Source organism: Stenella coeruleoalba, assembly GCF_951394435.1.
Source record: "Stenella coeruleoalba genome assembly, chromosome: 8".
NCBI classification, from domain to species: domain Eukaryota; kingdom Metazoa; phylum Chordata; class Mammalia; order Artiodactyla; family Delphinidae; genus Stenella; species Stenella coeruleoalba.
Window position 1 is genome coordinate 34,510,649 of NC_137154.1, and position 27,754 is coordinate 34,538,402.

The following is a 27,754-nucleotide window of genomic DNA, read 5'->3' on the forward strand; positions in this document are numbered from 1 at the left end:
CATTGATTAGCCCTAGGAGTTTTCTGGTGGCATCTTTAGGATTTTCTATGTATAGTAACGTGTCATCTGCAAACAGTTACAGTTTTACTTCTTCTTATCCAATTTGTATTCCTTTTATTTCTTTTTCTTCTCTGATTGCCGTGGCTAGGACTTCCAAAACTATGTTGAATCATAGTGGTGAGAGTGGACATCCTTGTCTTATTCCTGTTCTTAGAGGAAATGCTTTCAGTTTTGCACCATTGAATATGATGTTTGCTGTAGGCTTGTCATATATGACCTTTATTATGTTGAGGTAGGTTCCCTCTGTGCCCACTTTTGGAGAGTTTTTATCATAAATGGTGTTGAATTTTGTCAAAAGCCTTTTCTGGATCTGTTGAGATGATCATATGATTTTTATTCTTTAATATGTTAAAGTGGTATATCACCTTGGTTGATTTGCATATACTGAAGAATCCTTGCATCCCTGGGATAAATCCCACTTGATCATGTGTATGATCCTTCTAAAGTGTTGTTGGGTTCTGTATGCTAGAATTTTGTTGAGGATTTTTGCATCTGTGTTCATCAGTGACATTGGTCTGTAATATTATTATTTTGTGATATCTGTGTCTGGTTTTGGTATCAGGATGATGGTGGCCTCATAGAATGAGCTTGGGACTGTTCCTTCTTCTGCAATTTTTTGGAAGAGTTTGAGAAGGATGGGTGTTAGCTCTTCTCTAAATGTTAAATAGAGTTTGCCTGTGAAGCCATCTGGTCCTGGACTTTGTTTATTGGAAGATTTTTAATTACAGTTTCAATTTCATTAGTTGTGATTGGTCTGTTTATATTTTCTGTTTCTTCCTGCTTCAGTCTTGGAAGGTTATAGGAACAGGGTGATTTAAATTTTTACTCTAATAAATGATGTTGTTATGAACAACCATTTTTCAGGTCAATTTTTGAACACATTCTCCTTAAAATTAGTTTTTGGGATTGAAATTTCCTGAAGAAACCATATGGACATTTTAAGCCTTTTAATATATTTTGCTAAATTATCCTCTAGAATGGTTGCATCACCTTTCTTGCCTGACAGTCTTATAGCCTAGACAATCTGATGGATTAAAATTGTTTTTAGGGCTTCCCTGGTGGTGCAGTGGTTGAGAGTCCGCCTGCCGATGCAGGGGACACGGGTTTGTGCCCCGGTCCGGGAAGATCCCACATGCCGCGGAGTGACTAGGCTCGTGAGCCATGGCCGCTGAGCCTGCGCGTGTGGAGCCTGTGCTCCGCAACGGGAGAGGCCATACCAGTGAGAGGCCCGCATACCGCAAAAAAAAAAAATTGTTTTTAGTGTTTGTAGTCACAAGCTAGTGAAAACTAACCATCCCAATTAAACTTTTTGATGTATGGTCCTCTCCTGCTATGGATATGATGCAGAAACTCCTTCAATTGTACTTCTTCACCTGCAATACTATTAAAAGCTCAGCTTTAAATGCAAAGGATCTCCTACATCTGATGACAGCCAACCACATTTATTCCAGTGCTTATTACCTGCTGTGGATCCATGCAGAGTAGAATCTGGCCTCATCATCCTTAGAATTCCCCATGACATACTCCTTGAGGCAGCTATCTGCACCACAGAATCTATGCATTACAACTTTGGCAGACAACCCCTGGCTTTTGCCTGCTGCTAGGATACAAACACTTCTGTGCCATCTCAGGTCCTCTGCTGTGACAAAAATGTTTTCAGATAAATGGAAAGCCAAATTGGGCTATGGCTACCTGCCTGTGTGATATGTTGATATCAATGGGAAACATTTGTAGGCCTCCAAAACTATCTCTGAACTAAGTTACAAAATATTTTCCATTGTAATTCTCATTTTGAAGAAGAATTTTAAGGAACCAAGTTTAAAATTTATAGTTATTAATATTTTGAAAATTTATAGTTATTCATATTTTGAAAGAAAGGTTTTCTTTCTATGTGTGTCTGGACACACAATAAAACCTTTTGATGACATTACATTCTAGACTTGAATACTTTTAGTTTATTGGTTTTCTATTTCGAATCTGAGTACATTGGTATTATTGATGAGAGTTTTGAACAGAAGCCTATTCTCTCTCACTTACTTGCCTAGAATTCCTTTGATGTCTCTGACACTTCCCCCCATAAAGACAAATCTTACTCATCTTTATGAGAACGAAGACCACCTGTATGACATTGCTTAGGTATCAGGATTAAGAACTGAGAACACCTATGTCAACAAGACTTAACTGTTTATTACAGGAAGATTTTAAAGTAATAAATAGCTTCACTGTTTGCTTCAGGATATTCCTGAATATCAATTTATCTGAACAAACAGTTTGCTCATCTGGGCAAATAGTTTTCATAGGACAGTGGATTGCTCTACTGAACAAATAGTTAGATTGTCAAACAAATAGTTTACTTATCAAGACTTGCTTCAAGATGCTCACCATGCTTTGTCCACCAATTTTAAGCAATTTTGTCATATTTTTATCTCAATCCCAATTAGGTACCTACCTTGAAAGACTTGATTTATACCATTGAAGTTTATATCCTAAACCTAATAAATATCTTTGATCTCTCCTTGTGAGAGACAGCTAAGGCTCTGTCAAGGTGCTTTTACTTCCATTGGTTTCAAAACATTAGCTTTGCTTATCTAAGGCTATTATTTTTTTAAGTCTGCAGTCAACAATATCATATTATTTAGAATTCTTTCAGAAGCAAAAACTGGAACAACCAACTTTCATGTAAAACCAAAAAGGGACTATTTTGGCTCATATTACTGAAGGTGAACAGAAACAGTCAGGATTTAATAGGAAGGCTTAAACATGGTCTCCAGAACTCAGCTCTACTCTCTCAGATTATACCCCCAGGTGGCTTCTTTCCAGATTAGCACTTTTATTGTAGAATATGTTGTTTGCAGTTGGCTCCAGGCTTTCCTTCTAAGTCAGGTTTTCCCAGAAACAGACCTTGAGAAAAAGATTCAAGTCCAAGGATTTTATCTGTGCAGGTTATGTCAGTAGGAAAGTGGGAGACAGGACAGGGAAGGTAAAGAAGCTGATAGAGAGTACATTATAAATCAAATGCAACTTTGGGGAACTAAAGCTTAACCCTAAAGGGATACTTTGGGCAATAACGTAAAACATACGTCTCAAAGTTATACCACCTAAAGGACCAGGAAGACTGGACATTGTACACCAACTATGACTACTCATTGTTTGTAGGAAGCATGTCTAGGCTGATGTATCTGAGGTTAGAGCAGATGTAAATGGCTTTAGAAAGTTCTGAGGCAGCACCATATACAAATATCCACAACTGGAAGTTGACAAGCATGCAGTGACGTCAGAGGCTCCAGGGATATGGGCAGTGCACCTAAGATAACTACTACACTCAGACCCCAAACCCTAAACCCTCAGCATGTACAGAAGTACAATTATTTTTCTTAGGACCAGATTATATCGCATGCTTTGACCAAAAATATCATTGCAGAAACTAGAGGTATAGTGATGTCAGCTATAAATAGCAGAGTAAGGATTTCCAAAATCCTATCATTATAAAAGCCATAAGAACACTGGCAGAAATCTTCACAATCAATTTTTTTTTCCACAACTCTAGATATTAACTAGAAGTTTTCAGCCACCAGGGAAGTATTTACTCAAGAAAACCGTTTCAATATTGGTAAGAACAGTGAGATGTATAGTGGTTTAACTTCTCCTCTTCCCATTCTTCTCTTCTGAACTCCACAGCAACTTAGCAAATGAGCACTCCACAATCATGCAGGAAAACAATAGTTTGGAACCACTGGAAGGAAAAGAATGAGATCAGGGTTCCTTTGAAGCCTGCCCAGAGAGCTGTTGTTATTTTCCCTATTACATGTAAACTTAGGGTTACTATATGATCCAGTGATTCTGCTCATAGTATATAACGAAGATAATTGATATCATATTCCCACAAAAATTTGACATGACTCTTCATAGTAGCATCAGCCATCATAGATAAAAAATAGAATGTCCATCAACTGATCGATGGATGAACAAAATGGGGTATACCTATTTAGTGAAAAATTGTTCAGCCACAGAAAGAAGGAAATACTGATACATAATACAACATGGGTAAACCTTGAAAACAATATGCTAAGTGAAAGGATACAGAAAATAAAGGGCTACATATTGTATGATTCCATTAATATAAAATGTACACACAGCAAAATCCATGGAGACAGAAAATAGATTAGTGGTTGCCAAGGGCTGATGGTGGGTGGGAATGAGGAACAACTGCTAATGGGTACAAGGCTTCTTTGGGGGATGATAAAATTGATCTGGAATTAGATATTGGTGATGGTTGCCTATTTCTGTAAACATGCTGAAGATCAATGAACTGCACACTTGAAAAGAGTAAACTTTATGGTATGTGCATTATTTCTCAACCTTTAAAAAAATTGTAAAAAAATTTTATAGTGCTCTATATTGTCAGGCCTGGGTTAAATCCCCACTCCTGATGGATAAGGCAAGTCCGAGTATGAGTTGACAGTGGGGTTGTTACAAAGTAAATTCAGGGTGCTGTTGCCAGAAGAAGGGGGAATGGGTGCTGAGCTAGCCAAAGCAAGAAATACTTTTCTACTCCGGCAATCTCATCAAAGGCTCCCACAAACCCTTTGATCAGAACCCTTTATCAGTGCTGCCAAATTTGTGGCACTTTTATGAAAACTATTGCTTTCCTATTACAAAGGTGCAACATGCTCTAAGGTTTCTTTTCAGTCTTGCCTTTGTCAGAACCATACTGGTTTCTTATTTCTCCCAGCTGTCTATATACCAAATCACCTCTTTCTTTGTCTACAGCCAAAATAATAGTAATAATAATGTAGCAGTCAGAGTTCTCACACTAAATACCTTTCAAACAACAAAGGTTGCTCCCCAAATTCTTATTCACTCAATTAGTGTAAATTTGGCCTGAGGGGTGGAAGGGAGTTGCAGTAGACCACCAAGCCGATTTTCTCCTAAATGCTCAGTTTAGTCCACCATGACTACACTAGTGCAGATGGGGAAAGTGGTCACTCTTCCTGACATTCTCTATCACACATCTTTCAAGAGTACATCCTATAACTGAGCATGTGACTATGGATGTTAAAAGAGAAAAAATTAGCTAGTAAAAAAAATGAACATTTCTTCAAAATGTAAACATAAAATTGCTGTCAATGCACTGTTATTGAATTTTGGGTACCCCTATATATTCTTTCTTTCACTTTCTCAAAAATCTTTTTGTTCCAAGACTACCTGACTTTCAGAATTAAATTTTGTCCTGTGTTTTTCATTATGTTGTTCATGCAAATATTAAATATTTCAACAGCTAGCTTGAAGATCACTTACAAAGAGATATTGACTATTATTTTTGTGTTAGCTTAGAAAGATGGCTTTATTGTAGGGTTATATAACGAAGTGTCTCCTTACTAGTAATAAGGATCAAGCAATCAGAAATACGTTGATTAAATTTGTGAATTATTTTGCTGACTCCTGACTTCTCTGAAGCAACAAGTTCTTAGGTTTTGGTTGTCCTTGTCTGACTGACTCAGTTTAGTAAAGCTGTTGGACAACCCATGTGTATCTGAGGATTGTTTCTAAAAGATTTTCCCCAACCTGCTGGGTTTTATGGGTTTAGTTTTACCTCAGTTCATTTTTTGCCAGAAGTTCACAGGATATAAAAAACACCATGATCTAGTTCTGTCAGCCACGGTCTACCACAAGTTTGAGACTCTTCTAATTCATCAGGGAAGGAATGAAGTTCCTGTTCAAGGAAACTTCTCTCCAGTTTTTGTTAATTTCTTCCAAGACTGAATCGTAAAATACATCTATTAAACTCTGCTTTTCAGGTCTCCTCTTTGTAACACCAATTTCCTCCTTCATAATTATTTACCCAAAGTTTTAAAGTGAGGAGTTACTTAAATTCTGAAAGAAAACAACAAAGCTCAAAATTCCATTAACACTTTGGAAAAATGTCTTTATGAAAACTGAGTGAAATAGATTTGGGACAAGAGTAAGGATCAAATTTAGTTTTTTTAAAGCAGTTTAAGGTTAAATATATGAAAATAGATTTTCTCACTAAAAAAAGGCATCAGATAATATGAAGGATCATTTTTCAAATATAATGCAGTATACTAAGATAACCAGTTATCTTTAAATGTTCATTTTATAGGTTCCTGGTACAGTTAAAAAAGAACACAATCATGACTGGTGATAGGAACTTAGAAATTATATAGTTAAGTAATTAAAACTATCATCTGTTAGAATATTCTATTCTAATATTCAGGTAGAATATTCTGAAATTTCTCTGTTAATTGATATTGTCCCTGTTCAGAGAGTGAAGGTTTTATCTTAAAAGAATTAAAAAAAAAAAAAAGCCTATTGTCTCTAAATTTGAACTTCTGCTCTCTTGCTTAAAAGACAAAAGTGAAAAAGCAAATCTACACATTCTAAATGGCTCTTAAGTGACATTTTTCTTTTCTTTTTAGGAAATATGGCTTAAAGTGTAATAATTTAGCAAAGGGTAGGCCAAATTTGCTTCCAGAGACCAATTTTCATTGTGCTGTTGAAAACCTGAGATAGTGAGATTTTATCTTTTGAGGAGATATTGGGAAATCAGGTTACACATGGAAAAGATGAAGGCAAGGGTACTGCTGTCAGAACACAAATAAAACTTGTGCTTGGATAATCTGTTTTCTCCTTGGTTTGCACTCATTTGCAATATCTTGGAAGCACAAAAGGTGCTTAGTCCCAATCATAAACAGCCAGAGATTGATTATGGAAACACGGCTTGACATAGAGCAAAAAATTGTTGGATGGTAGAGAAGGAGGCTGAAACTGAATCATTGCCATAATGTTTCTGAACATGAATGCTTGTTTATTTTTTTAGTCTGGGACAATGAATTGGAAAGTGAATTTTTGAGAGCATTAGGAAAGAGGAAGAGACTGTTCATATTTTTCTGTTGATTCTTTATTCTACAATGGCTCTGCCCACAAGCTGAATGGTAATTGAAATGATTTGATTTATGCTTCAAAACCAACTCAAATACATTGAAGACCTGCCTGATGCTTTTTGTTGTTCTTGTTGTCAAATAAAGCACTTTATTGTTTGGGTTGTCAATACAAGCTCTTAGCATTTTTGTTTTGCACTTTTAAATTTAATTTTTAAGGATACATTTAGAAAGATAGTGATAAGGTGATAATAAAAGTTACAGATAAAAAATAAATGTGAATCCCCCGTTCTAATTTCAAATACATATATAATTTTTCCAAGTCTCCAAATTTTTTTTTTGTTAGTTTCTGCTTCATAACAAAGTGAATCAGCTATACATACACATATATCCCCATATCTCCTCCCTCCTGCATCTCCCTCCCACCCTCCCTATCCCACCCCTCTAGGTGGTCACAAAGCACCAAGCTGATCTCCCTGTGCTATGCGGCTGCTTCCCACTAGCTATCTATTTTACATTTGGTAGTGTGTATATGTCCATGCCACTATCTCACTTCTTCCCAGCTTACCCTTCCCCCTCCCCGTGTCCTCAAGTCCATTCTTTATGTCTGCGTCTTTATTCCTGTCTTGCCCCTAGGTTCTTCAGAACCCTTTTTTTTTTTTTTTTAGATTCCATATATATGTGTTAGCATACGGTATTTGTTTTTCTCTTTCTGACTTACTTCACTCTGTATGACAGACTCTAGGTCCATCCACCTCAGTACAAATAACCCAATTTCGTTTATTTTTATGGCTGAGTAATATTCCATTGTATATATGTGCCACATCTTCTTTATCCATTAATCTGTTAATGGACACTTAGGTTGTTTCCATGTCCTGGCTATTGTAAATAGAGCTGCAAAGAACATTGTGGTACATGACTCTTTTTGAATTATGGTTTTCTCAGGGTATATGCCCAGTAGTGGGATTGCTGGGTTGTATGGTAGCTCTACTTTTAGTTTTTTAAGGAACCTCCATACTGTTCTCCATAGTGATCTGCCTGTTTTTTAATCTAAACAGCTTGACTGTGAATGCTATTTTACTTAAAAAGAAAAAATGGCTATTGAAACTCAATATTTGGATATTTTGAGAATAAATGTGTTCTACTCTAAAAAATACAATCAGACCAAGATGCTGTAAATACATGCAGATCACCATGATCCTATCATGAAATCTATGTGGATTTGAATTTACAGACCCTATAGAATGTAGAAGGATTAAGTTAATTAAATTTAGAGAAGCCAAGTGTAAACATCTTATGTACTTTACCTTCTAAAATAAGCTCATTTTGTTTTCAGTCAGTTTGATCCTTCATTATGTCCTGCTCTTAAATCTTGCCTCCTTGCCCAAGAATGCTGCCTACTGTGAGTCCCTCTGACTGTTTCCACTTATCCAGATGCTACTCACTCTTCAAGATACAGCTAAAGAGCTATCTTCCCCATTAAACCTTTTCTGATCTCATATTCATTCATCCTTTTTTATGAATTTCTAAAGCCTTCATTCTCTGTACTCATCAAACACATATATTTTTACTGTATGCAAACAAATTTTCTCAGTGTAACTTTGCCCAAAACTCAGCTCATTGATTATAATTGGTATTGAAATACACTGAAAGTTTAAAATGTTTTTTGAAAGGAATCAGAAATTTTAGACCATGGGAATTGCTTTGTCAAACTTTAGATTCTGCCTCAGTTTCACAGGGTTGATCAGACTGAAAGAGAACAAAGACTGTCCTATTTGAAGAAATAATGTGATGCGAAATTTCTGCAATGACTTCCCTTTGCCCACAAAATATGTCCAGACCCCTCGGCAGGTAGCATGGCATTCAAGGACCAGAAAGAAGTCCATTGTTGCTGGAGCTGAGTGAATGAAGGAAAGAGTAGCAGATGATAAGGCCAGAGACCAGTGCTGGACCAGGTTGTGCAGGACTTTATAGGCTAATGAAATGATGTTGACTTTAAGCTGATGAAATGATCTTGAGAAGTGGAAAAATATTATTTACCTTTGGAATCATCCAAGAGTTTATTTGGCTAGATCAACTTGAAGGATTGTTACTTACAAAGTCAAGGAAAACTGTGGAGAAATCAGAAACAGGGATTGTAAGTTCAGTTTTAAGGTTTGAAAGGCATATTAGATATCTAATTGGAGATATAGTGTAGGCCATAAGTGTGTGGAGTTCAGTGAAAAGGTCCAAGCTGGACATGTAAATTTGGGAGTAGATGTAAATTTGGATGGTGTTTGAGTTAATGAGCCTGAATAAGATTATATAAGGAGGGAATCATAGAGAAGACATACAACATGTGTTCTGACATGTGTTCTGAATCGTTTCCATACTAGTGGTTAGGGAGATGAGAAGGAATCAACAAAGAAGACTGAGAAGTATTTCTGGTGTGGCAGGCAGAAATCTGAGAATGTGACCCAGAAGCTAAGTGAAGAAAGTTAAGAATGAGGTTTTGATAAAATGTGTCAAATGCAGCTTAGTTGAATAAGGTGAGAACTAAGAAATGTCCATTGGAATTAGCAACATGGAGGCCACTGGAGATCTTCACAAGAGCTATTTTATAAGATATTTGGGGAGAAAAGTTGAAAAACGTTGCACTCAAAAGAGAATGGGAATACGGGAACTTGAGGTAGAGAGTATAGGCAGAAAATCAGGAGTTTTGCTGTCAAAAAGGAAAAGAAAGATGTGGCCAAAGCTGGAGGGGAAGTGGAATTAAGCATTGGGGGTTTTTATGTTGGAATCTTCTGAAGTTAGAATGTTTTTGGAAATTATGCAATAGTGAAGGAAAAAATGATGCAGAAGCTGAAGCAATATCTTTGAGGAGGTAAAAAGGGAGAAATATTGAGAACAAGCAAGGAGTTGGCCTTGGCATGGCCACTACCTCCTTTAGAGACAAGGTAGAGTACAGAGGTTGGGTAGAGTATACAGGTATAGATGATTGTAGGTCAATATATAAGTAGTGAGAGTGTATGGAAATTCTCTTTTGATTACTTCTGCTTTTCAAGGAAATATGTTGCAATTTTGTTGACTATGAGCTAAGAGAGAAAAGTAGGTGTTGAAAGTTTGAGAAAAAAAAATACAGCAGAAAATTATTTAGCAAGTTGAGTGAGGAAATGAATGGGTTATGAAAGCAGCTTTAAAAAATTGTGACTAAAGTGTTCCTGGAGGCCCCTAAGAGTCTTTAAGCAGATCTGTGAAGTTAAAACTATTTTTATCATAATACTAATGTTATTTGCTTTTTCACTCTCATTCTCTGAGTATACACTGGGATTTTTCAAAGACTACATGACATGTGGTGTTGCAACAAATTCAGTGCAGAAGCAGATAGGAGAATCCAGCTGTCTTCTATTAAGCCATACACTGCAGACATTTGCAAGATATAAAAGTATTCATTTCTTATCAACTTTTTGTTTTGCAAAATAAAGTTATTATTCATAAAATATTTATCATATGATGGATTTATTTGGTTTTTCAACGAATTAGTAAGTCTTTTAAACTTTCTCTACTTTAACTTCTAATGTGGCAAATATTGGTAGATATAATCCATATAAACAGAATTACTTAATTCTATAATTTTTAAGAGTAGAAAAGGGTCTTGAGACAGAAAATTTTGAAAACAGTTGAACAAGGGAAATCTAGTTTGATTCATGTGCAGCACTAAGGGTACTCTCAAGATGAATGATTATGTATTTAAAATAAAGCCAGAAAAAGATCCTAAGATTTGCATGGGACCGCAAAAGACCCAAACAGAAAAAATAATCTTGAGAAAGAAAAACAAGTGGATGGGACTTCCCTGGTGGTGCAGTGGATAAGACTCTATGCTCCCAATGCAGGGGCCCCAGGTTCAATCCCTGGTCAGGGAACTAGATCCCACATGCATGCTGCAACTAAGAGTCTGCATGCCACAACTAAGGAGCCCACATTGCTGCAACTAAGACCCTGCACAACCAAATAAATAAATAAATATTAAAAAAACAAAAACAAAGCTGAAAGCATGACACTTTTTCATTTTAAACTATATTACAAAACTATAGTAATCAAAACTGTGTGATATTGGCATAAAAACAGACATGTAGATCAATGGGAAAGAATATAGAGCCCAGCAATAAACCTGTGCATATATGGTCAATTAATTTACAACAAAAGGGCCATGAATGTGAAAGGATAGTCTTTTCAATAAATTGTGTCAGGAAAGCTGCACAGCCATATGCAAAAGAATGAAATGGGACCGCTGTCTTACACCATACACAAAAATTAAGTCAAAATGGATTAAGTTAAAGACTTGAATGTAAGACCTGAAACCATCAACACAGAAAAAACAGGCAGTAAACTCCCTTGACATTAGTCTTGGCAATTATTTTTTGTATTTGACACCAAAGGCAAAAATAAACAAGTGTGACTACTAGATACTTAAAAGATTCTGCAGAGCAAAGGAAACCCTCAATGAAATGAAAAGGCAACCTACAGAATGAGAGAAAATATTTGCAAATATGTATCTGATAAGGAATTAATATCCAAAATATATAAAGAATGCATACAGCTCAGTATCAAAAAAAACCCTCAAAAATTCAATTTCAAAATGGGCAGAGGAACTGAATACATGTTTTTCCAAAGATGACATACAAATGGCCAACAGGTACAAAGTTGCTCAACATCACTAATCATGAGGGAAATGCAAATAAATACCATAATGAGATATAATTTCACACCTGTTAGAATGGTTGTTCTCAAAAAAGCAAAGGATAGCAAGTGTTGGCTAAGATGTGGAGAAAAGTGAACTATTGAACATTGTTGGTGGGAATGTAAATTGGTGCAACCATTATGGAAAACAATATGGATTCCTCAAAAAATTAAAAATCAAACTACCATGTGATCCAGCAATTACACTTCTGGGTATACAATTGACCATTGAAGAACATAAGTTTGAACTGCACAGATCCGCTTATACTCACATTTTTTTTCAGTAAATAAGTACTACAATACCATATGATCCATGGTTGGTTGAATTCACAGATGTGGAACTGCAGGTAGAGAGGGTCAAATGTAAAGTTATACACAGATTTTCAACTATACAAGTAGGTTGGCCCTTCTAACCCCCACGTTCTTCAAGAGTCAGCTGCATATCTGAAGGAAACAAAATCACTATCTTCAAGAAATATCTGTCCCCCCATCTTCATTGCAGCATTATTTACAATAGCCAAGACATGGAAGCAACCTAAGTGTCCATCAACAGATGAATAGATAAAGATGATGTGTGATACATATATACCTCACAATGGAATTTTACTCAGCTATAAAAATAATGAAATCTTGCCATTTGCAACAACATGGATGAACTTTGAAGGCATTATGCTAAATGAAAAAAGTCAGACAGAAAAAAATAAATACTGTATGATCTCACTTACATGTGGAATCTAAAAAAAACAAAAACAAAAAAACTCATAGAAATGGAACAGACTGGATTGCCAGGGGAAGGGGGTGGAGTATGGGGCAATGGATGAAGGTGGTCAAAATGTACAAACTTCCAGTTATAAGACAAGTAACTCTGGGAATGTAATGTACAGCATGGTAACTACAGTTAATGATACTATATTGTATGTTTGAAAGTTGCTAAGAGAGTGGGTCTTAAAAGTGCTTTTCACAAAAAAAAATATATTAACTATGAGGATTGATGGATGATAACTAAATTTGTTGTGGTAATCACTCTGCAATATATACATGTATCAATCATTATGTTGTACAGCTTAAACTAATACAAAGACATATGCCAATTATATCTCATTAAAACTGAGAAAAAATAAAATAAAATAAAGCCAGTCAGCATTTTTATGTTTTCCTTTCATCAAATTCTGATGCCTGGGCACTGACACAATGTAGATGAAGCACTGAACTTATACACGGTTAGATTTTGCCAAGCAACAATGTCAGAGGGAAACGGAGCAAGATAGGTTGGACAGTGGAATTTAAGCTGGATAAGGAGGGAAGTGAGAACATAAGAGGTCCTGAGAGGGAGATAAGATGGAGGTTCAATTGGTTCAATGGGTTGCATTTTATGGGTTTGAAAAATTGTTGTGAGTCTGGAGTAGAGGCAGTAGGTAAGAAAGGAGCTGGTGGTTTTGGAGTGTGACACTTGGGATTGCCATAATGAAAGCAATGTTATTGATTCAGTTATAGGAATGGATTATTGAATGGAAGGGAGGATGAAATCATTGAAAGAGAATAGGTTATTGAATCTGTCAAAGGCCAAGATACTGATCTATAGGCAAAAATCTTTAAGAAAGAAGAGAAAGGAGAAAAGGATATGAGATTGTAAATGTGAATCTCTTGAAGAACTATTGTATGAAGTCCCCAGAGGATCAGGGCAATTTTGTTGGGGATTAAGAGCCCCACCAACAGTGGGGTCCTACCTGTGGTGAGGCAAATCAGTTATTAGCCTTCCCGAACCACCATCAGGTAACCTTGGGAAAATCTCTCAACCTCTGTAATCCTCAACTTTCTTACTATGAATTGGGTAGATTTGTACCTAACTATAGGGTTGATTATAAAAATAAATTGACAAAACACATATAAAGAACTTACTTTAATGGTTGACACCCAGTAAGTGCTCAGAATATGTTAGCCATTATCATTATGATTATCTCCTCAGCAAAATATATGCTCTTTGAGGAAAGGCATCCTATTTCAATCACCTTGATATCTCCCTATGCAACTAGCATAGTGCTAGGTATTACAAAGTTTACTTAAATTAAATTTGTATGACTCACTCATTTTCTACTTCAGTTAGCATTTTTGGAGAAAATGGCAGTAAATGAGATATTTTAAGATATACCTTAACTTGTAGAACACTCATCAGTACCCAGCAGCCGACCAAGAAATGCTTGGTTAGTTGCCAGAAAACATTAATCTCCGCCTATGCTTTGGAGTCTCCGTGAAACAAGGATAATGATACAGTACATGTTTGCAAATGATTTTGAATCTGTTAGATGAATGCAGCACTAGAATTAAACTGTCACCAAATTTAAACTAGATTCTGTTTAATGCAAGAGGCCTCATAAACTGTTGTTTTTCTATTTAGACCCAAAGCAAACCTACAGTTTTAACCTTGAAATTGATATTTTAGGCAAGGAACTTTACGTTTAGGTTCAGAATTGTCTCTTTTACCATAATATTTTAATATGTTGATGATTCACCCTAATATGTAATTTACAGGTGCAAATGTGACTGGAAAATGAAAAAAAAAAACAACACTTTACTTTCAACTTGAATCAAGTGCCTTGCTATATTTTACCAGTTTCCTTGCAATCCCTAATTTTCTTTTTGAAATATGGAGATTAATTCTGGCCAATGTCTTAGTCTTCTGTTGCTAAGATTAGACCTCTCTAAGTGATGAAATATAGCCCAGTACAAAGAAGAAAGGAAGTTAATAATAATAATTGTCATAGCAGCATACATTTATTGAGTGCTTACTGTGTGCTATTTACATAATTCTTTCTAATAGATTTAACTCTCAGAAGTCCTGATAGTGAGAGGTGTCATCTTTGGTTCTATTACATCAATAATCAGAAAACTGAAGTAGAGATTAATTTCTACTTAATTTCACAGTCACACAGCTAGTAAGTGGGAAGCTAAGATTCACAGCCAAGTAGTGGGTTTACAGTGGCCACATTTTCAACCAAGATCTATGCCTTGACACTATCCAGTACTGCTTCTTTAATATAGGAATGGCCTTCACCTTGTTTCTAGGTAGCAGTAGACACATCTCTTGGAATCTTTTTATTTGAATATAGTTGATTTACAAAGTTGTGTTACTTTCAGGTGTGATTCAGATAGATATATATATACTTCAGATATATATATATATATATCATATATATATACTTCAGATATATATATATCTAAAATACATCTGATATATATATATGATATATATATATGATATATATATATTCTTCAGGTATATATATCAGCTACATATATATTCTTCAGATATATATATATATTTGGTATATATATATTCTTTTACAGATTCTTTTTCACTAGGTTCTTACAAGATAATGAATATACTTCCCTATGCTATACAGTAGGTCCTGGTTGTTTAAGTATAGTAGTGTGTATCTGTTAATCCCAAACTCCTAATTTATCCCTCCCCCTTCTTTCCCCTTTGGTAACCGTATGTTTGTTTTCTATGTCTGTGGGTCTGTTTCTGTTTTGTAAATAAGTTCATTTGTATCATTTTTTTAGATTCCACATGTAATTGATATCATATGATATTTGTCTTTCTTTGTCTGACTTACTTCACTTAGTATGATAATCTCTAGGTCCATCCATGTTGCTGCAAATGGCATTATTTCACTTTTTTATGGCTAAGAAGTATTCCATTGTTTGTATATATACATATCCATTCATCTGTCAGTGGACACTTATGTTGCTTCCATGTCTTGGCTGTTATAAATAGTGCTGCTATGAATATTGGGGCTAACTATTTTTAGTTTTTTAAGGAACCTCCATACTGTTCTCCATAGTGGCTGTACCAATTTACATTCCCACCAACAGTGCAGGAGAGTTCCCTTTTCTCCACACCCTCTCCAGCATTTATTGTTTATAGACATTTGATGATGGCCATTTTAACTGGTGTGAGGTGATACCTCATTCTAGTTTTCTTCTTGATTCAGTTTTGGTAAGCTGTATGTTTCTAGAAACTTGTCCATTTCTTCTAGGTTGTCCAGTTTGTTGGCATATAACTGCTCCTAGTATTTTCTTATGACTTATTGTGTTTCTGCTGTATTGGTTGTTATTTTTCCTTTTCATTTCATTTTGTTTAAATGGGTCCTCTCTCTTTTCCTCTTGATGAGCCTGGTAAGCAGTTCGTACATTTTGTTTATCCTTTCAAAAAAACAGCTCTTGGCTTTATTTTTTTTCTATTGTTTTTATCTCTGTTTTACATATTTCCTCTCTGATCTTTATTATTTTCTTCCTTCTGCTGACTTTAGGTTTTGTTTGTTCTTTTTTTTCTAATCTTTTAGGTAGTAATGTAGGTTGTTTATTTGTGATTTTTCTTGTTTTTTGAGAAAATCCTGTAACACTATGGACTTTCCTCTTAGGAATGCTTTAGCTGCATCCCATAGATTTTTTATTGTTGTGTTTCCATTGTCATTTGTCTTGAGGTATTTTTTTATTTCCTCTTTGATTTCATCACTGACCCATTGATTTTTTAGTAGCATATTGTTTAGTAGTCTCCATTTAACCTTTTTTTCCTCATTTCTCTTTTTGTGGTTGATTTCTTGTTTCATGCTGTTGTGGTCAGAAAAGATACTTGAAATAATTTCTATCTCCTTAAATTTGTTGAGGCTTGTTTGGTGTCCTGTTATATGGTCTATCCTAGAGAATGTTTCTGTGCACTTAAAAAGAATGTGTATTCTGGGTTTTTGTTTGTTTGTTAGGTTTGGTTTTTTGTTGGATCTAATGTCCTGAAGATATTAAGTCTAACTGTTCTATTGTGTCAAATTGGTTCTCTATTGCCTTAGTGATTTTCTATCTGGAAGATCTGTCCGTTGATGTCAGTTTGGTGTTAAAGTCTCCTACCATTAGTGTATTCCCATCAATTTCTCCCTTTATATCTCTTAGTATTTGTCTTATGTATTTAGGTGCTCCTATATTGGGAGTATAATATCCTCTTCTTTTATTGATCCTTTTATCATTATACAGTGTCCTTCTTTATCATTCTTTATGGCCTTTGTTTTAAAGTTTGTTTTTTCTCATATGTGTTTTGCTACCCCAGGTTTCTTGTTATTTCCATTTCCAGGAAATATCTTTCTCCATTCCCTCACTTTCAGTCTATGTGTGTCCTTTGCCCTAAAATGGGTCTGTGGTAGGCAGCATATTGTAGGTTCTTGTTTTATTATCCAATTTGCCACATTATGTCTTTTGATTGGGGCATTTAGTCTGTTGACATTTAAGGTAATTATTGATAGGTATGTATTTATTGCCATTTTTAAACCTTTTTTTCCAGTTGATTTTCTATCTCTTTTTTATTTCTTTCTTTTTGTTTTTTGTTAAGTGGTTTGATGGTCTTCTTTTGTATTATTCTCTAATTCTTTTCTTTTTGGTTTTTGTGAATCTATTGTTTTTGTTTTTGTTTTAGCTGTGTTGGGTCTTCGTTGCTGCACGCAAGCTTTCTCTGGTTACAGGGAGCAGGGGCTACTCTTCATTGCAGTGCGCAGGCTTCTCATCACGGTGGCTTCTCTTGTTGCGGAGCACGGGCTCTAGGCATGCGGGCTTCAGTAGTTGCAGCACACGAGCTCAGTCGTTGTGGCATTCGTGTCCTAGAGCATGCAGGCTTCAGTAGATGTGGCACGTTGCTCTAGGGCATGCAGTCTTCCGTAGTTGTGCCACACAGGTTCAGTAGTTGTGGCTTGCAGGCTCTGGAGCTCAGGCTCAGTAGTGTGGCACATCGGCTTAGTCACTCTGCAGCATGTGGGATCTTCCTGGACCAGGGATCATACCCGTGTCCTCTGTATTGGCAGGTGGAGTCATAACAACCATGCCACCAGTGAAGTCCCCATCGTATGTTTTTGATTTGAGGTTACCCTGGTTTTCAAGTATGTTAATGCATTACTATATGTAGTTGCATTAGACTGGTAGTCATATAAGCTCAACACATTCTAAATGATCTACATTGTTATACTCTCCTCCCCCACATTTTGTGATTTTGGTGTCCTAGTTTACATATTCATGTTTATCATTTTGCTGTTCATTGTAGTTCTAATTGCTTTCACAAAAATTTTTGATTGTTTTATTTAATCTATGTACTGGCTTATTAAACTGATCTACAACCCTTTTTTATATTTGCCTTTCTAATTGTGATTTTTCCCTTTTCTATAAATTCTTGCTTTTTTTCTATATAGAGAAGACCTTTCAATATTTCTTTTAGGATAGGTTTAGTATTGCTGTATTGTTTTAGCTTTTGCTTCTCTGAGGAATTCTTTATCTCGCCTATTCTGAATGATAATGTATCTGTGTAGAGTTTCCTAGGTTGCAGATTTTTCCCTTTCAGGACTTTGAATATATCTTGCTACTCCCTTCTCACTTATAACGTTTCTATAGAGAAATCAGCTGACAGCCTTATGGGAGTTTCCTTTTGATCTACTCTTTGTTTTTCTTTTGCTGCCTTTAGAATCCTCTCTTTTTTTGGCGTTTTAATTATGATATGTCTTGGTGTAGGTCTGTTTGGATTCATCTTGTTTGGGAACCTCTGTACTTCCTGTACCTGGATATCTGTTTCCTTCTTTACGTCCGGGAAGTTTTCAGCTATAATTTCTTCAAACACATTTTTGATCCCCTTTTCTCTTTCTTCTCCTTCTGGAATCCCTATTATGCATAGATTGACATGCTTTATATTATCCCATAGGTCTCATATGTTGCTTTCTTTTCTTTTTTTTTTTTTTCATTTGTCTTTCTGTCTGCTCTTCTGATTGGGTGATTTCCATTATCCTATCTTCCAGATCACTTATTTGTTCTTCTGCATTATTTAGTTTGCTTTTTATTGCCATTTGCTTGATTTTCATCTTAGCAACTGAGTTGTCTAATTTTGATTGACTCCTCTTTATAGTTTCTAGATCCTTGTTACAGTGATCTGCATTTCTACTGATTGCCTTTCTTAACTCCTTCAGCATTTTTATTACCTCCTTTTTGAACTCGAGATCTGGTAGACTGGAGAGGTCTCTTTCATTGTTCTTTCAGGGGATTTCTCTTGCTCTTTTAATTGGGAGTGGTTCTTCTGTTTGTTCATTTTACTTATATTTCTCTGACTCTGTGAATTTAGGAGAAACAGTTATCTACTCTGGTCTTAAATGGGTGTTTTTATGTAGGAGCATGTGTATACTGTGTGTCCAATATTTTTGAAGTGAGAGCTGGTTTGGGTATAAATGCCAGCTACATTTTTCCTCAGAGTGTGCTGTTTTTTTCCCCCTTGATAGGGGGTATTATTGGTGTTGTGATGACCAGAACCTGCACTGGGTGTTGGGTGGAGCCTCCTCTTTGCTCTGTGGTTGTCACAGCCCTGTCGGGGGCAGGGTCTGCTCCCCAGTTGTTGCAGTAGAAGCCCCCAGATCCATTTCTAAACTTTTGTGTGAGATAGGCGGGACTGGAGTGCTCCTGCTGGGAAAGGAGTCATTGTGTATTTCTCTCTAGGAGCTGTCCACTGGGACATTCACTTTGTGACATTGCCTGCTACCTGGTGTGTGAGTACGCTGTTGGCACTGCCCTCAGCCCCATCTTAGCTGTGGGCATGATGGTTATGGGCTCAGATTTCAGCTCTACCTCCATGTGTGGGCAATACCCTGGTGCTCGTGTGTTCTTAGATCTTCTAGCAGTTGAGCCACACTTACTGTGAGCAAGCTGAGAATGAGGCTGCTATGGTGGGGTCACACCCCTCCCTTGCACACAATGACAATGGGGCTCCTTTGGCAGACCCGAGCTGTGTCCTGTGCACACCCCTACTTCAGTCCAGGACCACTAGCCAAACTGATTCCTCTCCCCAGGTCTGTCTGCTGAATCTCAAGTTTTAGCACCCAGCCTCTGAGCACACCAGCAAGCACATGCCTTGGGCTGGGAAGTGCAGTGATGTGGCAAGGATTATCTGTTCTCATCCCTCTCTGTCCTGTCTACTACAAGGCAGCTGTTGCACTTTCCTCTGAGTTTCTGAAGCTCCCTTTTTGTCCTGACTGACCTCCCAGCCAGCAAAGGAGGTTCCCAGGCTGAGGGAACCTTTCTTCTTTCACAGATCTCTCTCAGAGGTGCAGGTCCCATCCCTATTCCTTTTTTTTTTCCTTTAGTCCTACCCAGTTATGTGGTGATCTTTCCCGCAGCTTTGGTTGTATGAGATCTTCTGCCAGCATACAGTACATATTCTGTGAGAATCGTTCCACATGTATATGTACATTTGATTTGTTTGTGGGAGGAGATGGGGTCCTTCTACTTTGCCATCCTGATCTCCACCCTCTCTTTGTATTTAGCATCTCTTGTGTCTTTATTTTCAAAAGGCCTTGGATGTATAATACACAATAAAGTTTATTTTTATGACTGCTTTATTTTATTTCTGAGGCAATGTCTACATGTGCTGGAAAAGTGTAAGGCTGTCTCTTTGTCTAACCAATCAGGAAAGAAATCATTCAGAGATTGTATTTCTGAGAGTGCCTTTCACCCTTTGAAGGGATGGTTAATTATTCTTTTATAGTAGGGTTGTTGGATGATTAAAGCTGAAAGCTTGCTGGGGTAATTCTATAAGTGTGATTGTGACAGAATTTCATTAAATATAGGTAGCATTTTGTCTTATGGAGATATGTTATAATATTTGTTATTATTACGTAAGTTATCTGAGAGGAGAAATCTACACACCCAAAATAAACAGTTGTTTCAAAGTGACCCAAAACTTGAGATAACCTAATTCCAGGCTTAAATACTTCCCTGTTTCATTAATTTATTTGCATATGAAAATGTTTAAGGGGCAATGAAAATATCTATTATAGGGCCAGAAAAAAATATGGTTTCTGGATCCAGTGGAATGAACACTAGAAGAACTAGATGTTCCACTGTCCTTTCCAGCATCTATTCTAGTATATACTTTTCATAGATACTCAGTGTACAATAAATATCTCTGTTGCTCTCTCTCCTTTTCTTTTTCATTTGTGTGTGTGTGTGTGTGTGTGTGTGTGAGAGAGAGAGAGAGAGAGAGAGAGGGAGAGAGAGAGAGAGAGAATCTCATATGCCTGTAGACTTTTCATGAGTAAATGAGAATTTCAGTTTCCAGATGGTTTTTGAGGAACATACATCTGAAAATTAGGACTTGGTATTGGGAAGGAAGTGAACCATACAACAATCTAACCACCATATGGAGACCATCGTTCGTCATAACCATTCAATACATCATCCATGAGCTACAATAACTTTTACACTCATAACTTTATTGAATTAAATATTAGATGATTGGCCTATGTCTAAATATGCACCTTTTTAAGAAATAGAATTATGATCTTTCAAAAATAATCTCTGCTTTTGAAACATTTATTATGGTGTCATAAGCCCATAATCCATTAGCAAACGTATTTAAACAAAAAAGTCTTTAAGGCTTCAAAAGAATGTTGTCAAAGTTTATGTTCTTGAACATTATTTTTCCAAATTCTTTTTTTAAACTTCCTCTCATGATCAGTCCACCTTAGCATAACAGGAGAACCACAACTAAAGGCATAAGGCTTAAAACTCTTCAGGCAAATATTTTCCCGAGGCGTTTTCCAAAATGACCAACTTCCTCACTCAAACTTATTCCTAATAAAGTGTTAGTGAAACTAAAATAGATATGAGGCTTACTTCTGTGTACTAAGGCTGGATGAACAATGTAAGTGGACAGTTATTGATTACCTGTCTAAACTGATTGACAATAATTTTAATAATCTGGGACCTTTAGCCCTTATTTCAGCCAGTTCTCCATGAGTTCAAGACTTTATGCCTTCATTAGAACTAATAGAATGATTTGCTGACTTTTTCTAAAGGCTTTCCATGGTCAGAAAAACAAATTATTATGAAAGACCAGAAGTTGAATCGTGATTTTATAAAGAAGCTTTTGGTCTTTTAATGTTTGATTTGCTCTCTGAGTGCTTTCCAGATAATTAAAATGTTCTACTTCTCAAGCCCCTAATGTGAACTAAAGGACCTCTGAGTATTTCACCTTAAGTAATGTGGATCATTGTCAATTATGAGACAGTATTTACTGATGCTGTGTAACAATGGCTGGCGAGTGAACAAATTAACTCAAAACAAGTTTAAAAGCTATACTGGAAGAATACAGCTTGTAGTTGTGACACTGACTTGATAAGAAAAATATATGTGTAACAAATGCATGTATTTTAAAGCCATACCATTTCCTATACAAAATGATTTTTGAAAATGTCTTTGACAGATAAAAATAAGATGGTAAATGGGAAGTCCAGATACAGATAGTAGTTAAATCAGCCAGTTTAACGAATCTCCCTCTTCTCACTACCACCTCTGCTCCTCATTTTAATCACAAGATCCTGGACCAAAATATAGAATGAGGACTCCTATTGCACATGGTAACATCAAAAATTAATATCAATTAGCTTGGTCTTGAGGGGATAAATCTCTGTATTAAAGAAATAAATAATTAGAAATATGCTGAGTTGGTTTCATCTTTCTCCCTTCTGGGAATTTAGCATTTAAATGAGATGATTACATTTCAATTTGTTCTCCTACAAAAGCAACTAATTTGATTGTATTTTTTGCTTACTTCTGAAAGGAGACCATGATAACTAGTGCATTTCCCTGTATATGATAAGTAATGAAGATGTCCATTTTCATTTCATCCTTGCAAAGCGACGTGCCTTGCCAAATGCTCACACCTGCAACTATGTTTTGTAACTCTTCATTTTCTTCTCTAATTACTCCTTGATTGTGGGGTAAATTCTCCAGGCTGAAATCATTGTCTTTTTATCACCTCCCTGGGGAATTTATTCCACTTGTTTACTGATGTGTATGGCTGACTGAATAAAGTGATTACTGATTAGAATATATGAAATAATCATTGGTCTATCTGGAGTCATAATTAATGCATTAGGAAAAATTTACTGTCAAGAAGAAAGGTATTAGCATAAATGAGCTTATTTTATCTGCTTTAAAACATAGAGGATACCTTTTAGATACAGTGTTTGCTAAAACAGAGCAATAATAATATGGCAGTTTACTAACATCATTAGCGTGCATCATTGAAAATATAGATTGTTGCATCTAAACTCCCGTCTACATAATGCACCACAGCAAAAATAAGGTGGTTTGACACCTTAGTTAATGTTACTGAAAGCTTAAAAAAAGGAAAAATTCACTTGTTTTTCAGTAGTGCTCCTTGAATAATTGATGTAATCTTTATTTAGCATTTTTGGGGCTTGGAGGAAAAAAAAGAAACCTACTAGGGGAATTTTATCTTTACTTGGTAAGATAAACAAAATGTTCCTACTGCCGTAGGCATATGTTTCTAGGTAGGAGATAGTAAAGGTTTGAAGCTAAAGACACAGAAAGGTCAAAGGCCTCAAGGGAAAAGCTGGCTGGCTGGCTGCCAAAAGGCACACAAGACGTCCTTGGTTTGGAGAATTCACCACAGTCCCTGGTCTGGCCTTCAGCCTTGCCAACTCAGAGACACAATTTTGTCAACATATTGAGAACATATCTGTCTTCGGAATGAATTCCCACAAATTCAGCTCAGATTGAGTGACGTAAAAAGCAAAGGCTATTCTGTTGATTTACAATGAGAAATATAACCGTCATAAAGCTGAGCACATCTGCATCAGTATGACCAGTTCAATCTTCCACTAAGCAAATCTTCATGGGAGGTCAAATTACAACCTGAGTTTGCTTGCTGAGCAAGGAAGAGGGCCAGGTCAGTGAGTGGGGTTGTACTTTTTTGTATTCAGTAGCACCAGGCATAACCTTTGATGTCTTCATGATACCATTTCCACAATAGAGATCAGTTTGCCACAGGGACTGGAATCTTGAGAGTTTGTATCAGGACACCTCTTCACAGTGAATGGGGGAGGATAGATACTGCCAAGGTTTACCTCTTCAGCTCTTCCTCTCTTCTCTTCCTGGCCAATGAGCTGCTTCCTAATTGAAACATTCTCTATAGAGAAGTTAATCCCTTGGATCAAGTCCTTTGAGGCTTTCCATCTTTTTAAGATGTTTTTGCATATCTTGGATCTGTGGCATTATACACTGATTCTACATTTTAATTCTCAGAGATCATAATTTTTCACAGTTCCTTATGGGAGAATCTTACTATTGACCCATGTTAAATATCTTCATATAAAAACCAAAAAAAAAAAAAAAAAGGAAAATTCTCATGCGAGTCTTAGTTATAAAGTTGTCTGAGCTGAAACGTCTAAGTTACCTTTACTAGGAAGCCATAGTCACAGCACATACAGGCACAAAGTACGGAAGGATATGACATTGGCCTTCAGTATACCCCCTACTTTGTCATTTCTGTACTCTTCTCCATGGCTCTTCAGTTTCTCTCCTTTATCCCGTTTCTCACCCACCTTCTCTCCACCGCCGCCCTTTTACACATGCTTATCACATCACGAATATCAAGAGGAAAGGGATGTGCTAAGTGTCAGTGTAGTTTTGTGGAAAGCTCCCTGCACTACCATTCTGAATGCCGGAATTCAAGTTCTAACTCTGCCACTAACCAGCATTGCATTCTTGTTCCAGGCACCTAACTGTTCCTGAACTTGTCAGCTTATCTTTAAATGAGGGATTGGACCTGGTAAGTTTTTCTATGTTTTTGACCCTTTGGTGTGAACTATTTGGGGGAATTGTTGAAAGTTAAAGGATGAGAGATTAATTGTTGATGGAATTGGGGCCCTGATTTGAGTGAGATAGTGATTTGAAAGCTGTGTTCCTCTCTAGAAGACAGCCTTCTTTGAATGTTTATGGACATTGTATCTATTACAAAGTGATTGTATCTATTATGTCTATTGCTTTTGTTTGCCCAGAATTCCTTGTTCCTCCCTTCAGGAACATCCTTCCTCTGGAGAACCCAGTGTAGGATATCTTTCCAAAACAGTTTATTTTACTTAGTGATCTGAAACTACTCATTCAGCTATTGTTTGGATCCTTGTTACTTGCTGTTTAGATTCAGCCCACTTCCCAGCTTCAATTCCTACTCCTTTGCTACCTCCACCTCAGGGCTTTATCACATTAACTTTCTTGCTGTTCTCAGGAGAACACTGTATGCCTTTCATGACGAATGTCTGCACATGCTGTTCCCTCTCTATCCCTACTCCACTGTTATAATCTGGCTCAGTCTTAGTAGTCTACATCTGCATGGCCCTCCGTGATGTCCCACTCCTTCTCTTTGCTCTTGTACTGCTATATCCACTCTCTAATACAGCACATATCACCCCACACTAAAATTACGTTTACACTTAATATAATAAACAAAGTGCCTGTAACTCTAAGCAAAATTTCATTTGGCTTCTTACTCTTCTGTGGGTCTTAGCTTGCATCTATGCAAGTCTATGACGGAAATATACTTGAAACCCTGAGCCTTTAGGCTAGCTAATTCTGCTATGCTTCACGTATCAGATGACCTTGGTCTTCTGAAGTTACAATGTACATATATTCATAATTTAATTAAACATTTACTGTGTCTAAGGCACTGTATAGAAAAATTGTACCTGTATTATCTCATTCAATTTTTCCCATTGGAGAGATAAGGAAACAGGCTTAGAGAGTTTAGCAGTTTTCCAAGCGACACACAGCTAGTGACCCAGTGGAACTAGGATCTGAACCAAGATGGATTAACTCCAGAGCCTATGCTTGTAATCACAATACTATCTCCTACTCATCATCTGTACTCCTCTAAACTCGCTTACTATTGCTTCTCTGTACTTCCTCTTCTCTGACTGACTTCCCCTCCTCCTCTTCTTCCCATCCATTTCTACTATGCCCTCTGGAACCCTCTACAGTGCAAATACCCCTACTTTTTAAAACCTTTTGACGGAAGTTCTACTTTCGCTTTTGTTCTAACCAAAATCTGACTCCCTGTCTGCAAACCCCATTCCCTTTATGCTCATTTTAGGAGAAACTGCTCCTTTTCTCTGTCCACATACCTTCTACTTCAGCATGCCTTCCAGAACAGTACTCTTCCTCTCGTTTGCAAAATCCCCTCTTCATTTGAGGCGTATGCTGCCATGTTCTACTACACTTCACCCTCCTTATTGGTGTCTTCTATTGATATACTTTGCAGACTAACACATTTGTTTTCCTACTCAAGCATTTTCATTTTCTTGAGGGCCTTTAAAACTCTATATGAATAACCTATTTAACACCCAGCTCACCGTTTCTTCTCTGACTCACTCCACTGATCATTGACACCATCCTATTTCAACTATATAAATCCTAAACTTCATCATCTTTGAGCCATCTTCCAGCTACAAAATCTTAAGATTTTATTCTTCTAAGTTTGACTACAACCTCCTATCCTACTAGTTCTCCTAAGAAAAACTGACTTATTCTTCCACTTTATACAGTTCTCCATGTCCTTCATTCCTCCTACAGTTCATCATCCCATCTTTTCTCAGCTTGCCTACTCCCACCTGGTCAGACTTTCCTCCCTACCAGGCTTGGACATTAGAGTTAAACATCTAAATCACTTTTTTCCACCAAGTCTATCAATTTCCACACTCTTTTATGTTTATGCTGCATCTTCAGTAAATGGCAGCAGTAAATCATGCTACATCTGTACTTTCCGCTTCTGGAAATTTCAGAATATCACATTGGAATTATTACAAATACTCATTCCAGGGCAAGCTAGTGTCTTTTTTACTGAAATGCTGTACATGTACTAATAGCACCTCTAAGGGCTGTGCAGCCTGTCCTACTTAAGATGATCCTCCCATATCCACATGTATATTTATTATCAAAAGGTTTTAAATTATATATAAAGAGGCAAGATAGACTGGATCATTGGAAAAAATTGTAACTTTCTGCCATTAATCCTTATGCAGCTTTGAGAAAAATCTCTGTCCGTCTCTGTACTTTTGCTGAAAGGTGAGATTATTAGTTGACTTCAGAAAGCATATTTCATATGCATTTCCTTTCCACAAGTCCATGGGAATTCTTTCCCATAAATTATTAGACTTGAAGTAGAATAGTGTTCCATTAAATTAATCTGATAATTGCCTCAATAATCTACACAGGTGTACTTCTGATACGCATGTGTGCATGTGTGTTAGTGTTAATATAATGTTGTGTGTGTTGTTGTGTGCATATATACAAATACAGAGTTGTATGTAGAGCAATGTTTCCAAAATTGTAATGTAACCTGAAAAGCGGGGGAGTTCTAATGTTAAAAGATTTTGAAAATCTGGGTTCAAAAGGATAAACAGGGTCCTTTAACTATAGGATATGACAGTACTTGTAATAAGCTGGTGTGCCTGTGAGAGAGATATGGTTGCAGTTTTCAAATTTTATTTCATAATGAAAATTTCTTTGTAAAAAATAAGTTTATAAGACTTTGTTTTCCACAGTATACGCATTGGTAAATTAAGCTGTAAGAAGTTTATTTTCTCTAGTGCATTTTTGGCCACCATTTTTGATCCAATTAGATATTGATATTGGAGATAAGTTGGCCTAATGATCAACCAATGAGTAGACTTAATTAATAAAAGTAAAGTGAATAATGTCATTCAAAGTAAACAAGAGACTTGGTAAACAAATTGTGGTACATTCATACAATGGGATAACTTTAAGCAGTAAAAAGGAATGGACTACTAAAACTCAAAGTAATATAGGTCAATCTTCAAAATATTATTTCTGAGTAAAAGAAGCCAAACAAAAACTTTTTTTTAAATACACTTTTCTTAGTGATTGCTTAATGGCCTATCATACTCCCCTTAATTTATCAGAATGTACTTCAGGTGAGTTATAGAAATGTGTTCCTTCATAGTGCTGATCCCTCTTCCCCATTTTTGTGATATGATTGTTATACACATTGCATTTATATCCTACAAACCCAACAATACAATGTTATAATTATGCTTTATATAAATGTATGTCTTTTAAAGGAGCTGAAAGAAGGTAGAACATGTATATGTTTACAGTTTGTTATACTGATCTTCTCATTTACCATCTCATTCTCTTCCTTGTTCTTGTAGATTCTAGTTACCATCTGATGCCATTTCCATACACCT

The 27,754-nt window shown here is 36.4% G+C and overlaps 1 long non-coding RNA gene across 2 annotated transcripts in view; it reads left to right on the forward strand.

Moving 5' to 3' along the window:
- LOC307191093 overlaps positions 1-27,754 on the forward strand; it is a 475,292-nt gene that overhangs the window by 287,848 nt on the left and 159,690 nt on the right. For both annotated transcript variants that reach the window (XR_013829601.1, XR_013829602.1), the window contains one exon: positions 24,270-24,324. This is a non-coding gene — a long non-coding RNA (uncharacterized lncRNA). The remainder of the gene's footprint in view (positions 1-24,269; positions 24,325-27,754) is intronic.